This window comes from Neomonachus schauinslandi, chromosome 5 (genome assembly GCF_002201575.2).
Source record: "Neomonachus schauinslandi chromosome 5, ASM220157v2, whole genome shotgun sequence".
Lineage (NCBI taxonomy): Eukaryota > Metazoa > Chordata > Mammalia > Carnivora > Phocidae > Neomonachus > Neomonachus schauinslandi.
Genome location: NC_058407.1, coordinates 60,761,874 through 60,771,747, shown reverse-complemented (window position 1 = coordinate 60,771,747; position 9,874 = coordinate 60,761,874).

The window sequence follows — 9,874 nt, the reverse complement described above, 5'->3', positions numbered from 1 at the left end:
CAGGATGGAACAGCGTCTCTCGAGTCTTCGTGTCCTCCAACGTGCCTGCCCAACCCACGGTAGTAGGTGCCCAGGGGGGAGAGAGCGCCGGCTGGCTCAGAAGGGCAGAGGGCCACTAGAGGAAGTGGCAGCTGGGGCCGTAAGGAGGACTCTAGAAGAGAGTAATAAAGGGGACAATGCAAAAATCTGCCACCATGCAAAACAGAAGCTTGCAAATCCAATTCCGAAGAAGCCGGCCATGCAAACCGAGCCCTGTCCCGGGGACATAGCTTGCCTTCGCCAGCTCTCAACCCAGGGCTCCGTTCCCTACCAGCGATGGTGGTGGTGGGAACGGTGCGGCTCATGGGGGCAGCTCTCATTTATGGGGTTCCCGCTTATGTCAAAGTGTCAGATCTCTCGCCTATATTATTTGCCATCCTAAAATAACCCATGAGGAGGGTACCATTAAGCCTTTTTTACAGATGAGGAAACTGAAAGTCCTTCAAGACTTGACCTTGAGTCTGGAGTCAGTCCACAGCCTGAGCAAGCTCTTTCCAGCGCTCCATCGAGGGAAGCGGTCATGTGGATAACCCAGAAGTAATGGCCCAAAGACATTTTTCTTCTTTTAGTTAGCCATTTGAAAAATACATATTGCATTCATTCGACTGGTATTTGTCAAACATCTAAATCACCCCTCTTACTGTAGGGATTCTGATAGACTTAGGGCACCTCTCCCATGAAGGCAGGGACCTTGCCGTCATCTTGTTGACGGCCAGATTTACAGCATTAGAAAATGCCTAGCAAGCACTCCACCAAACATATGATGAATGAATTCACAAATGAGCAGCTCGGATCCAGGAAAGCCCTGCTACCTACCCTCGGTAACCAACCTACCTCCCAGATTCCCTGGTGTCTAAGGCCTGAGGTAACCCTAAAGCAGGATACATTGACTCATTCATAGGTCTTTGGGCAAGTCTGCTGACCTGGAAGGTAGGAATGGGCTCTGAAGGGAGTCTGGGGCTGGGCAGGTTTAGCCTCAGGGAAGTGTTAGGCAAGCTCCCATGGCAACGCAATTCTGTGTGTGTTTCTGCCCTCCCAGTAGAATTCCAGGCTAAGGCCATCTATTCCCCAAGGCCAGAAGTTGCCCCATCTCCTTCCTTGACTCCGCAGGTTTCCCTGGTGATTCATCTCAGGAAACTAAGAGAAGCCTGGGCAGCAGAAGCAGCCTCCAGCGGATAGGAGGCAGAGGAGAGAAAGTCCTACCCAAGGAGAGGGCCATTTCCCTCCCAGATTTGTGCTTCTGACTCAGAAGTGTCCAGCTGCAGAAGTCAAGCTCCCCAGGCCTCCTCCTAGATCCATGGGTCCTTGGTTTCCATGGCTCCCACATCCAGCCACGTTGACCCTCCACCCCCAGGCGCCCCTTCCCACCCACAGCCGGACCCTGTTCCACGTGGCAGTCGGCTCCGAAGCAAACTCTCTCTCTCCCTGAGCAGGTCACCAGACCAGGGACTCTCCTTCTCTCTCTCTCTCTCTCTCTCTCTCACTGTCCCTCCAGCGTGACTCCACCCCAAGCACCTCCTTCAGGAAGCCCTCCCAGACCTCCCAGGCTTTTCTCCCAACCCTCCAAGCCTGGACTGTGATTAGATACCCTCAGCTCTGACCTGGTCTGCCAGACTGGGGCGTGAGTTCAGGCATCCCCCAGTGGCCTAGCAGTTCCCCTAAGACGGTAATGACCACTTTTAATCCTTACAGAAACTGTGAAATAAGCATTATCTCTATTTTAGAGCTGAGGAAACAGCCTGGAAGTTAAGAAAAGCTTGTGCTGTGCAGTAGCAGCTGGGAGAGGCCGAACTGGGCCCTGTCTGCCTCCCAAGCCATGTCTCTCCTCCCTGCTTCCCTCCCCCTCCAAGATCGTACCAGATGCCAGGCACTCCCCACACCATAGACTTTTTATAACCCCATTCGATCTTCACGCTTAAGCCTACAGGGAAAGTACAAACAGCCTCATTTTACACCGTAAGATAGGGAAGCTCAGAAATGTCAAAATATTTCCTAAGGTCACAAAGCACTTGAGCATCAGGATCAGAATTCAACCCAACCTTCTAGCTCTGAAACCCAAAGTGAGGTTTCCCAGGCCCCTGGGTCTAGCCAGAGCCAGGCCAGAGAGAGGCAGAAGATAGCCATGTAGATTCTCCAGGCCAGGAGGAAAGCTTTGACTCCAATCAGCCAGCCCCTCTGATAAAGGAAGATGCCTTCCAGAAGGGAAGGCCTGCCGAAGTGGCCCTGCTGATCTGGGAAGACCCAGGAATTCCAGAACAGCTGAGCAGCTGACTGGCATAATCGACCTCCCAGCTCTCCACCCTTCCTCCTCACCCTGTGAGGTAACACACCCCCAAATCCTTTCACTTCTGCACTTCCTACCACCACTCGGTGCTCTTGGATTTGTGATTAAATGAAATGAAATGGAACTGAGAATTGTTTTTAAACAATCCCCAGAACAACGGAGAGTAGCCGAAAAACATAAATTTGGAAATCAAATCACATGTGTTCTAATCTCCACTGTCTCTAAATTGCTGTGTGACACTGGACAAGTCACTTCCCCTCTCTGAGCTACAGTGGTGTCTCTATAATGAAGGAGCAGGACCATTTATTTCTGGAATTCCTTTAATTTCATTTAAATTAATTTGGTTTGGGGCACCTGGATGGCTCAGTTGGTTAAGTGTCTGACTCTTGATTTCAGATCAGGTCATGATCTCAGGGTCATGAGATAGAGCCCCGTGCTGAGCATGGAGCCTGCTTCTCCCTCTCTCTCTACCCCTCCCCACCCAACCAATCAATCAATCAGTTCGGTTTTCAGAACTTTGAATTTCCCAAAGTTATTGCAGCACAGCGGGGACAGCACTAAACTTGAAATCATACTTGGTTTGGGCTCTCAGCTTTTTGTCTCTCGTATGTCAAATAAATTAGGTGATGACAGTAGTTGTCAGAGCTTTTCTTTGCCCTGTAAAGGCCCTGTTTAGGATCCCTACTGCGATGAGAGAAAACCACAGACTCTTCTCCAAGATCTCACCCTTCCTCCTGTCCTTCATCTCCGTCCCTCAGTGAAAGGGCCCCTGTGATGAAGCACACTCTCGACTACGCTCTGGAGTCACCCATAGTTCCCTCCTACCGCAGTACTAGCCAGTGGACAAGACAGCATCCTCTCCTTCACTGAGCATTGAGAGGGGCGAAAGGATAGACTGGACAAAGGACTGGCTCATCTAAGGAATAATAAGAGTAGCAATGAGTGACCAGGGAAGGGGGTGCTCCTTCGAAGGAGTCTCTGTGCTGGGACTCCCCACTCAGACTTAGATGGGGTCAGGCCTGCCCAGAAGCCGAGGAATGGAGGAGAGCGGGGGCGGCAGGCCTCAAGGGGGCAAAAGCACAGCAAGGCCGGGACAATGGGGAAATGACCTCAGGGAAGGAGGTCTGGCAGGTTCTGAAAGTGGTGCTCTCCGATGGTCTGCAATTCCTAACACAAAATGAGTCAGGCAGGCCAAGGTCAGGACCCCCGGAGGAATGCAGGTGGAGGTGTATGTCTATACAACAGACTGCCTCACAGGGGCCCATCCAGGGTCAGAAACCTTATGTCCCCACCTCCAGAGAGCAAAACTAGCTACCTCTGAGTTCCCAGGAGCTCAGACTGAGTCAGAGCTGGGGGGCTACAGGGATAGTGGGCCTGGCAGCATGCTTCCAGGGTATGGGATCCATCAGAAAATGGGACCAAAGGAGGTTGGGAGCAAAGGGGGAGAAGACATGGATCAGGATGACTGGTCCCAGCAAAGGCTAAGGTCTCAAACTCCTACTAGCAGCCCAAGCCAGAAATCTCCCCACCGCCCCAGGGAAGTCCAGGCCCAGAACTGGACAGCACTGTCATCTCAGCCTCCTGCTACTGAGCTCTGGGGTTCATGCACAGCTGTTCCTGGAGCGTAATGGGTCCTCTCTCTCTCTCTGCCACCATTAATTATTTCTCTAGATTTATTTTTTTTTAAGATTTTATTTATTTATTTTAGAGACAGAGCCAGTGCGTGGGGGGAGGAGCAGAGAGAGAGGGGCAAGCAGACTCCATACTTAGCCCAGAGCCTAACGCGGGGCTCGATCCCAGGACCCTGAGATCATGACCTGAGCCGAAATCAAGTCAGATGCTTAACCGACTGAGCCACCCAGGCACCCCTCCTTAGCTTTAAAAACCACATCGACTCACACTTCCTCTTAGAGGACAGGAGCAGGACCCAGAAAAGTAAAGGACCCAGGTCCTAGCTCCAGTCCTGGTCTTCCCCTCCACCCCTATACCCTGAGCTGGGCTCCCAGTCCCTTGGAGGAAGGAGGAGGCAGGAGGCAGTGTTGCCTTGCTCTCTGTGTCCCTGAGAAATTCTCTTTCTCCCTGCGATGTTCCCTCCTCCTTCTTGCAGGCAGGTGAGAGGGGCCCTGGAGACGTGCAGGTCTGCAGAGTGGAGGGGAGCAGACATCATCACCCGCTCTGCAGCTCCTAGACACGTACACATCTTCCCTCTGGCTCTCTGGCCCTGCCCCCCTCCATCTCCCCCAGTCACTTTGCTCCAAGATGTCCTCTGGCCAGGCCCAGCCAGACTGATCTTCCATAAACACCGCTTTGATCCTGTCACTCCCCAGCTCAGAGCCTCCCTTTGCCTTCAGAATAAAGGTCAAACTCCTCCTCTGGCTGAGCTGAGCCTTCCCTGGCTGGCACTTAGCTGCCTCCCTGCCCCAGCCCCAGGGCCGGGCCTTCCTCCCACAGCACCTCCCTGTCACCTGCACCTGCTGAAATCTTAGCCCTCCTGCCAGCCCTGGCTCCAGCACAACCCATTCATTCTGCAAACATTTACTGAATGAAAATCACACACCAGGCACCTGCCCACACAGCCTGCCCAGGTCACCACTGCTGGAAGTCACCACTCCCACAGAGACCCCCAAAACGAGCCTTTGTTATGCCCCTGGGCTGGGTCACCCTTGCCTGAGCACCTCCCTAATTATAAACCTGATCCACAGGCATCTAACGTGGCTTGAACATTGGCTAATGAGGCAGTCTCCGATATTTGTCTCATTCGGTCCTCACAATGACCTTGAGGGTTTAGTATCATTACAGTAACTTGCCCAGCAACTAGTAATTGGGGCTCCAAATGGAGTCCCCAAATTCCAAGTCCAGGGCCTCACACCAGCACCAAGTGCAGGCTCAAAAGCAGGCTCCTGTCTTACACGTTTCTGTCTTGCTCAATAACAGCACAGAAATTCGTTCGATTCACGGAAGGAAGGAATGAATGGTTCTCTGATTCTATTCTATCCCGACGAGTCCTCGTCTTCCCTCTGATCCCTATTTCCTCTCCCCCACATTCCTTTTTTCCTATCGTCTCCTCTCCTTCACCCTGGGCCCCCAGGATCCTGAAGATAAGGGAGAAAAGAGGCTGCAATTATTCTCACTGATACCAGGGATGGATAGGCCTTGGGAGGGCCTCCACAGCCCAGAAACAGCCCCAAGGAGGTAATCCAGGACGGGAAGGCTCCTCCCTACACCCCACCACCCTGTTTGATAGACCAAATGAGCCCAGCCCTTATCTTCATCCCTCCCCAGTTCTAGCAGGACATAGGCTGGGCAGGGGGGGGAGCAGCGGGGGCAGCCAGATAGCAGTGAGGGTGTGGAAAGAAACGTAAATTCAGTGACTCACCACCTTGTGCCTTCCCAAGATGGGGGCGGGGGGTACCTGCACACTTGGAATTCCAGCCCAACCCTGGAGAGACGATTGCGTGTCAGTAAGCTGGACAGGAGGAGGAGGAAGAGCCTTGTTTACCCCAAACTAAAGGGCAGCCATGGCAACGGAGGCCAGGGGCCATGGGTGTAGGGGGCAAAGGTCCCAGCCAGAGTGGGGCCCCAGCTGCCAGCCAGCCAACTGGGCCGGATGCCCAGACCATGGCAGCCAGACCTTCTCTGGCCAAGCACCCCCTTGTGGCCAGCCAGAGCTCATCCTGAGAGCTGGGGAGGGGCAGGCTTGAGAGAGAAGCCACCCATTTTACAGAATCACACGCATTCTAGTCCCCTCCCCTCCCCCTTCTGGGTGCTTTCTCTCCAGAGGCCAGGCACAGACAGACAGATACTGAACCAGTGGGGAGCTCTTGGCCTCTGTGCTGGGGCAAGGAAGGAATGGGGAGCTGAGCCAGCTGCTGGGAGGGGCAGAGTGGGGGTGTCAATCCGGGAAGGCTTCTTGGAGGAGGACAAGGCAGAACAGAAGTAGGGTGTCCCAGGCTAAGGAAAAGGCAGTGGAGTCTTCAGAGCAGAAGAGGGTGTCTCCTCAGCTGCAAAGACACATCATCACACCTGCCCTCTGCCAGGCACCAGACTCATAAACTCCTGGTGCCTGAAGGGGTTTCCATGGCTGGCGCCACCTCCTTAATGCCCCCCTCGCCTGTTATCTGTATTCATCCCCACCCTTAACTCCTTCTTGGAGGTGGCCCTCCCTGTGCTCAGGGCCAGGCCTTCCACCCACACTCTCAACTCTACCCCCTGGGAAGCTTGCTCCATCAAGCGTCTCCTCCCCCCGTCCTGCTATGCCCACTGCCACGGATTTCTCCCCTCTTCCTGTATTCATGTGCAAGTCTCTCCTCCTTAAAAAAAGGAAGGGAGGAAGAAGAGAGGGAAGGGGAGAGGGGAGGGGAATCATCCTCCACCCTTGACAGCTCTCTCTCCACAGCCAAGCTCCTCAAAAGAAGAGGTCATATTCATTGTCAATTCTCACCTCACACTACCTACCCCACCCCAGCCACCAGCCACAGAAATCATTAAAACCACTAACAATCAGGGGTGCCTGGGTGACTCAGTTGTTAAGAGTCTGCCTTCGGCTCAGGTCACGATCCCAGGGTCCTGAGATCGAGACCCGCATCGGGCTCCCTGCTCCACAGGAAGCCTGCTTCTCCCTCTCCCACTCCTCCTGCTTGTATTCCCTCTCTCTCTTGTCTCTCTCTGTCAAATAAACAAATAAAATATTAAAAAAAAAAACACTAATGATCGGGGCGCCTGGGTGGCTCAGTCAGTTGAGCTTCTGACTCGCTTTTGGCTTAGATGGTGATCTCAGGGTCGTGAGATGGAGCCTCAAGTCATGCTCTGTGCTCCTGGGGGAGTCTGCTTGAGATTCTCTCTCCCTCTCCCTCTGCATCTTCCCCCCAACCTGCTCCCCACACTTGCGTGCTCTCTCTCTCTCTCCCAAATAAATAAATAAATAAAATCTTAAAAAAACCCCACTAACAATCAACTAATAGCTGAATTTGGTGGACTCTTTTCAAGTTTTCTCTTACCTGACCTACCTATGATATTGGACTGGACACCACTGACCACTCCATCTTTCTTGAAAGACTATTTCCTTGGCCTCCTGACATCTCCTTCTAAATTTCTTACTATCCCTCAGGCCATTCCTTTCCAATTTTCATTTTTTTTTAAAGATTTTATTTATTTATTTGAGAGAGAGAGAGTGAGCAAGAGAGAAAGAGAGAGCATGAGTGGGGGGAGGGAGAGGGAGAAGCAGGCTTCCCGCCGAGCAGGGAGCCCGATGCGGGGTTCGATCCCAGGACCCTGGGATCATGACCTGAGCCGAAGGCAGACGCTTAACGACTGAGTCACCCAGGCGCCCCTCCAATATTCATCCTTGAATCCTCTCTACCTGCCCACCACCTGTATCTGTAGTCCTTTATCTTCTTGGTGGGCCACGCACACTCCTTTGGCACAATCACAGATTGTCAGCATCTCCCGTATAACTCAAGAGGCTCATGCAGTCAAGAAATCCATCCACAGAGGCCAGACCAGGAGCCTCGGCCTCAACCTCTTTTCTTCTGGTCAATCCCATCCACTTCCGGGATGATGGCTCCCAGACGCTCAGGAGAGCTGCAGAACTGTGTTTCCAATCACCACCTTGGGTCTCACCATGCCACCCTCTTGGCCTGTCTTCCTTTCATAATTCCCATCTGATGGACAGCATCACCCCTTCCAAAGTGAGAAAGCTAGGAGTCACCTGAAGGCCTGGGGATGGTACTATAATCTGCCTCATATGTTTGTTAGGAAGCTAAATCATGATATGTATAAAGCATGTAGAATTGTGCCTGGCATATCATAGGTGCTCAATAATTGTTGGTTATTATTGTTAGTATTCTTACTTCTTCATTCCCCATATATCCAAATAGACACCAAGACCTGCCAAATCTAACTTCTAAATTTCCCTTGAATCCATGTTCTTCCCTGTATTTCCACTGATTCTCCTCCCTTAATTGAGGCATTCATTATCACTTATCTAGATGATTGCAGTAATCTCCAATCTTCTGCCTTCATACCTTTCCAAGATATCCAGCTAGAGTAGTCTTGCCAAAAAGTAAAATGATTATGACACTTTCCTGCTTCAAGATTCAATGTCTCTCTAGATCCTGAAACAGTACCCAGATGCCTTTGGTGCAACCCTGGGGAACTTGTTATAAATGGAGGCCCAGGGGTGCCTGGGTGGCACAGTCCGTTAAACGTCCGACTCTTGGTTCTGGCTCAGGTTGTGATCTCAGGGTCATGAGATGGAGCTCTGCATTGGGGGGGGGGGGGGTCCATGCTCAGCGGGGAGTCTGCTTGAGATTCTCTCTCTCCCTCTCCCTCTGCCCCTCCCGCTCATGCCCTCTCTCTCTCTCAAACAAATAAATAAATCTTAAAAAAATCAAAATCAAAATAAATGGAGGCCCAGACCCCAATACCAAAGAGTATTATTCTGCAAGTGGGGGTGCCACTTGGGTACCTGCATTCATAACATGTTCCCCAGTGTACCTGGTGCAAAATAAAGTTGAGAACCAGGGAAGTGCAAACTCTTCATGGCCTACAAGGCCTTCCTTGACCTGGCCCTCACCGACCTTTCCCACTTCATCTTCTGCCTCTTACCTTTTTCTGCTACCTATTGGCTCCCCATGTATTTAACAAATATCTATTGATCACCTAATAAGTGCAGGCACTAAAAACCCAATGATGAGCAAAATAGATATGGCCCCTGGAGCTTACAATCTAGTTAGAAAGATAGCAACCTAATAATCACACTAATGAAAAAATATAAATATAAACTGTTATAAATTATTTTAATAAAAGAAACATGATCCTATAAGAGTATATTACAAAAGAACATGGCCTAAATTTGAAGAAATTAAAGAAACTTCCCTGAAGAAGCAATACTTGAACTGAAATATGAAAGATACGTTAATAGAAAAGGCTGCAGTAAGAAAAGAGAATGATTTAGATATAGGGCATTTCACGTGCAAAGGCCCTGGGCAAGCAAGAGTACCACATGTTCCAGATACTATCTCTCACCGCTTCTATTCAGCATCGTACTGGAGGTGTTAGTAAAGGCAATAAGTCAAGAAAAATAAATAAAAGTCATAGAGATCAGAAAAGAAGAAATAAAGCTGTCTTTATCTACAAATGAAATGATAGTCTATGGAGAAAATCCTAAAGAATACACAAAAGATCACTAGAACAATAAAAGAATTTAGCAAGTTTGCAGGATAAATGATCAACATTTGAAAATCAGTCATATTTCTATATACTAGCAATGAGCAGTCGGAAATTGAAATTGAAAGCAGAGTATCAGGCACCTGGGTGGCTCAGTCGTTAAGCGTCTGCCTTTGGCTCAGGTCATGATCCCAGGGTCCTGGGATCAAGCCCCACATCGGGCTCCCTGCTTCGGGAGGAAGCCTGCTTCTCCCTCTCCCACTCCCCTGCTTGTATTCCCTCTCGCGCTGTCTCTCTCTGTCAAATAAATAAAATCTTAAAAAAAAAAAAAAGAAAGCACAATATCATTTATAATCAGATTTAAACATAAAATACCTTCCAATC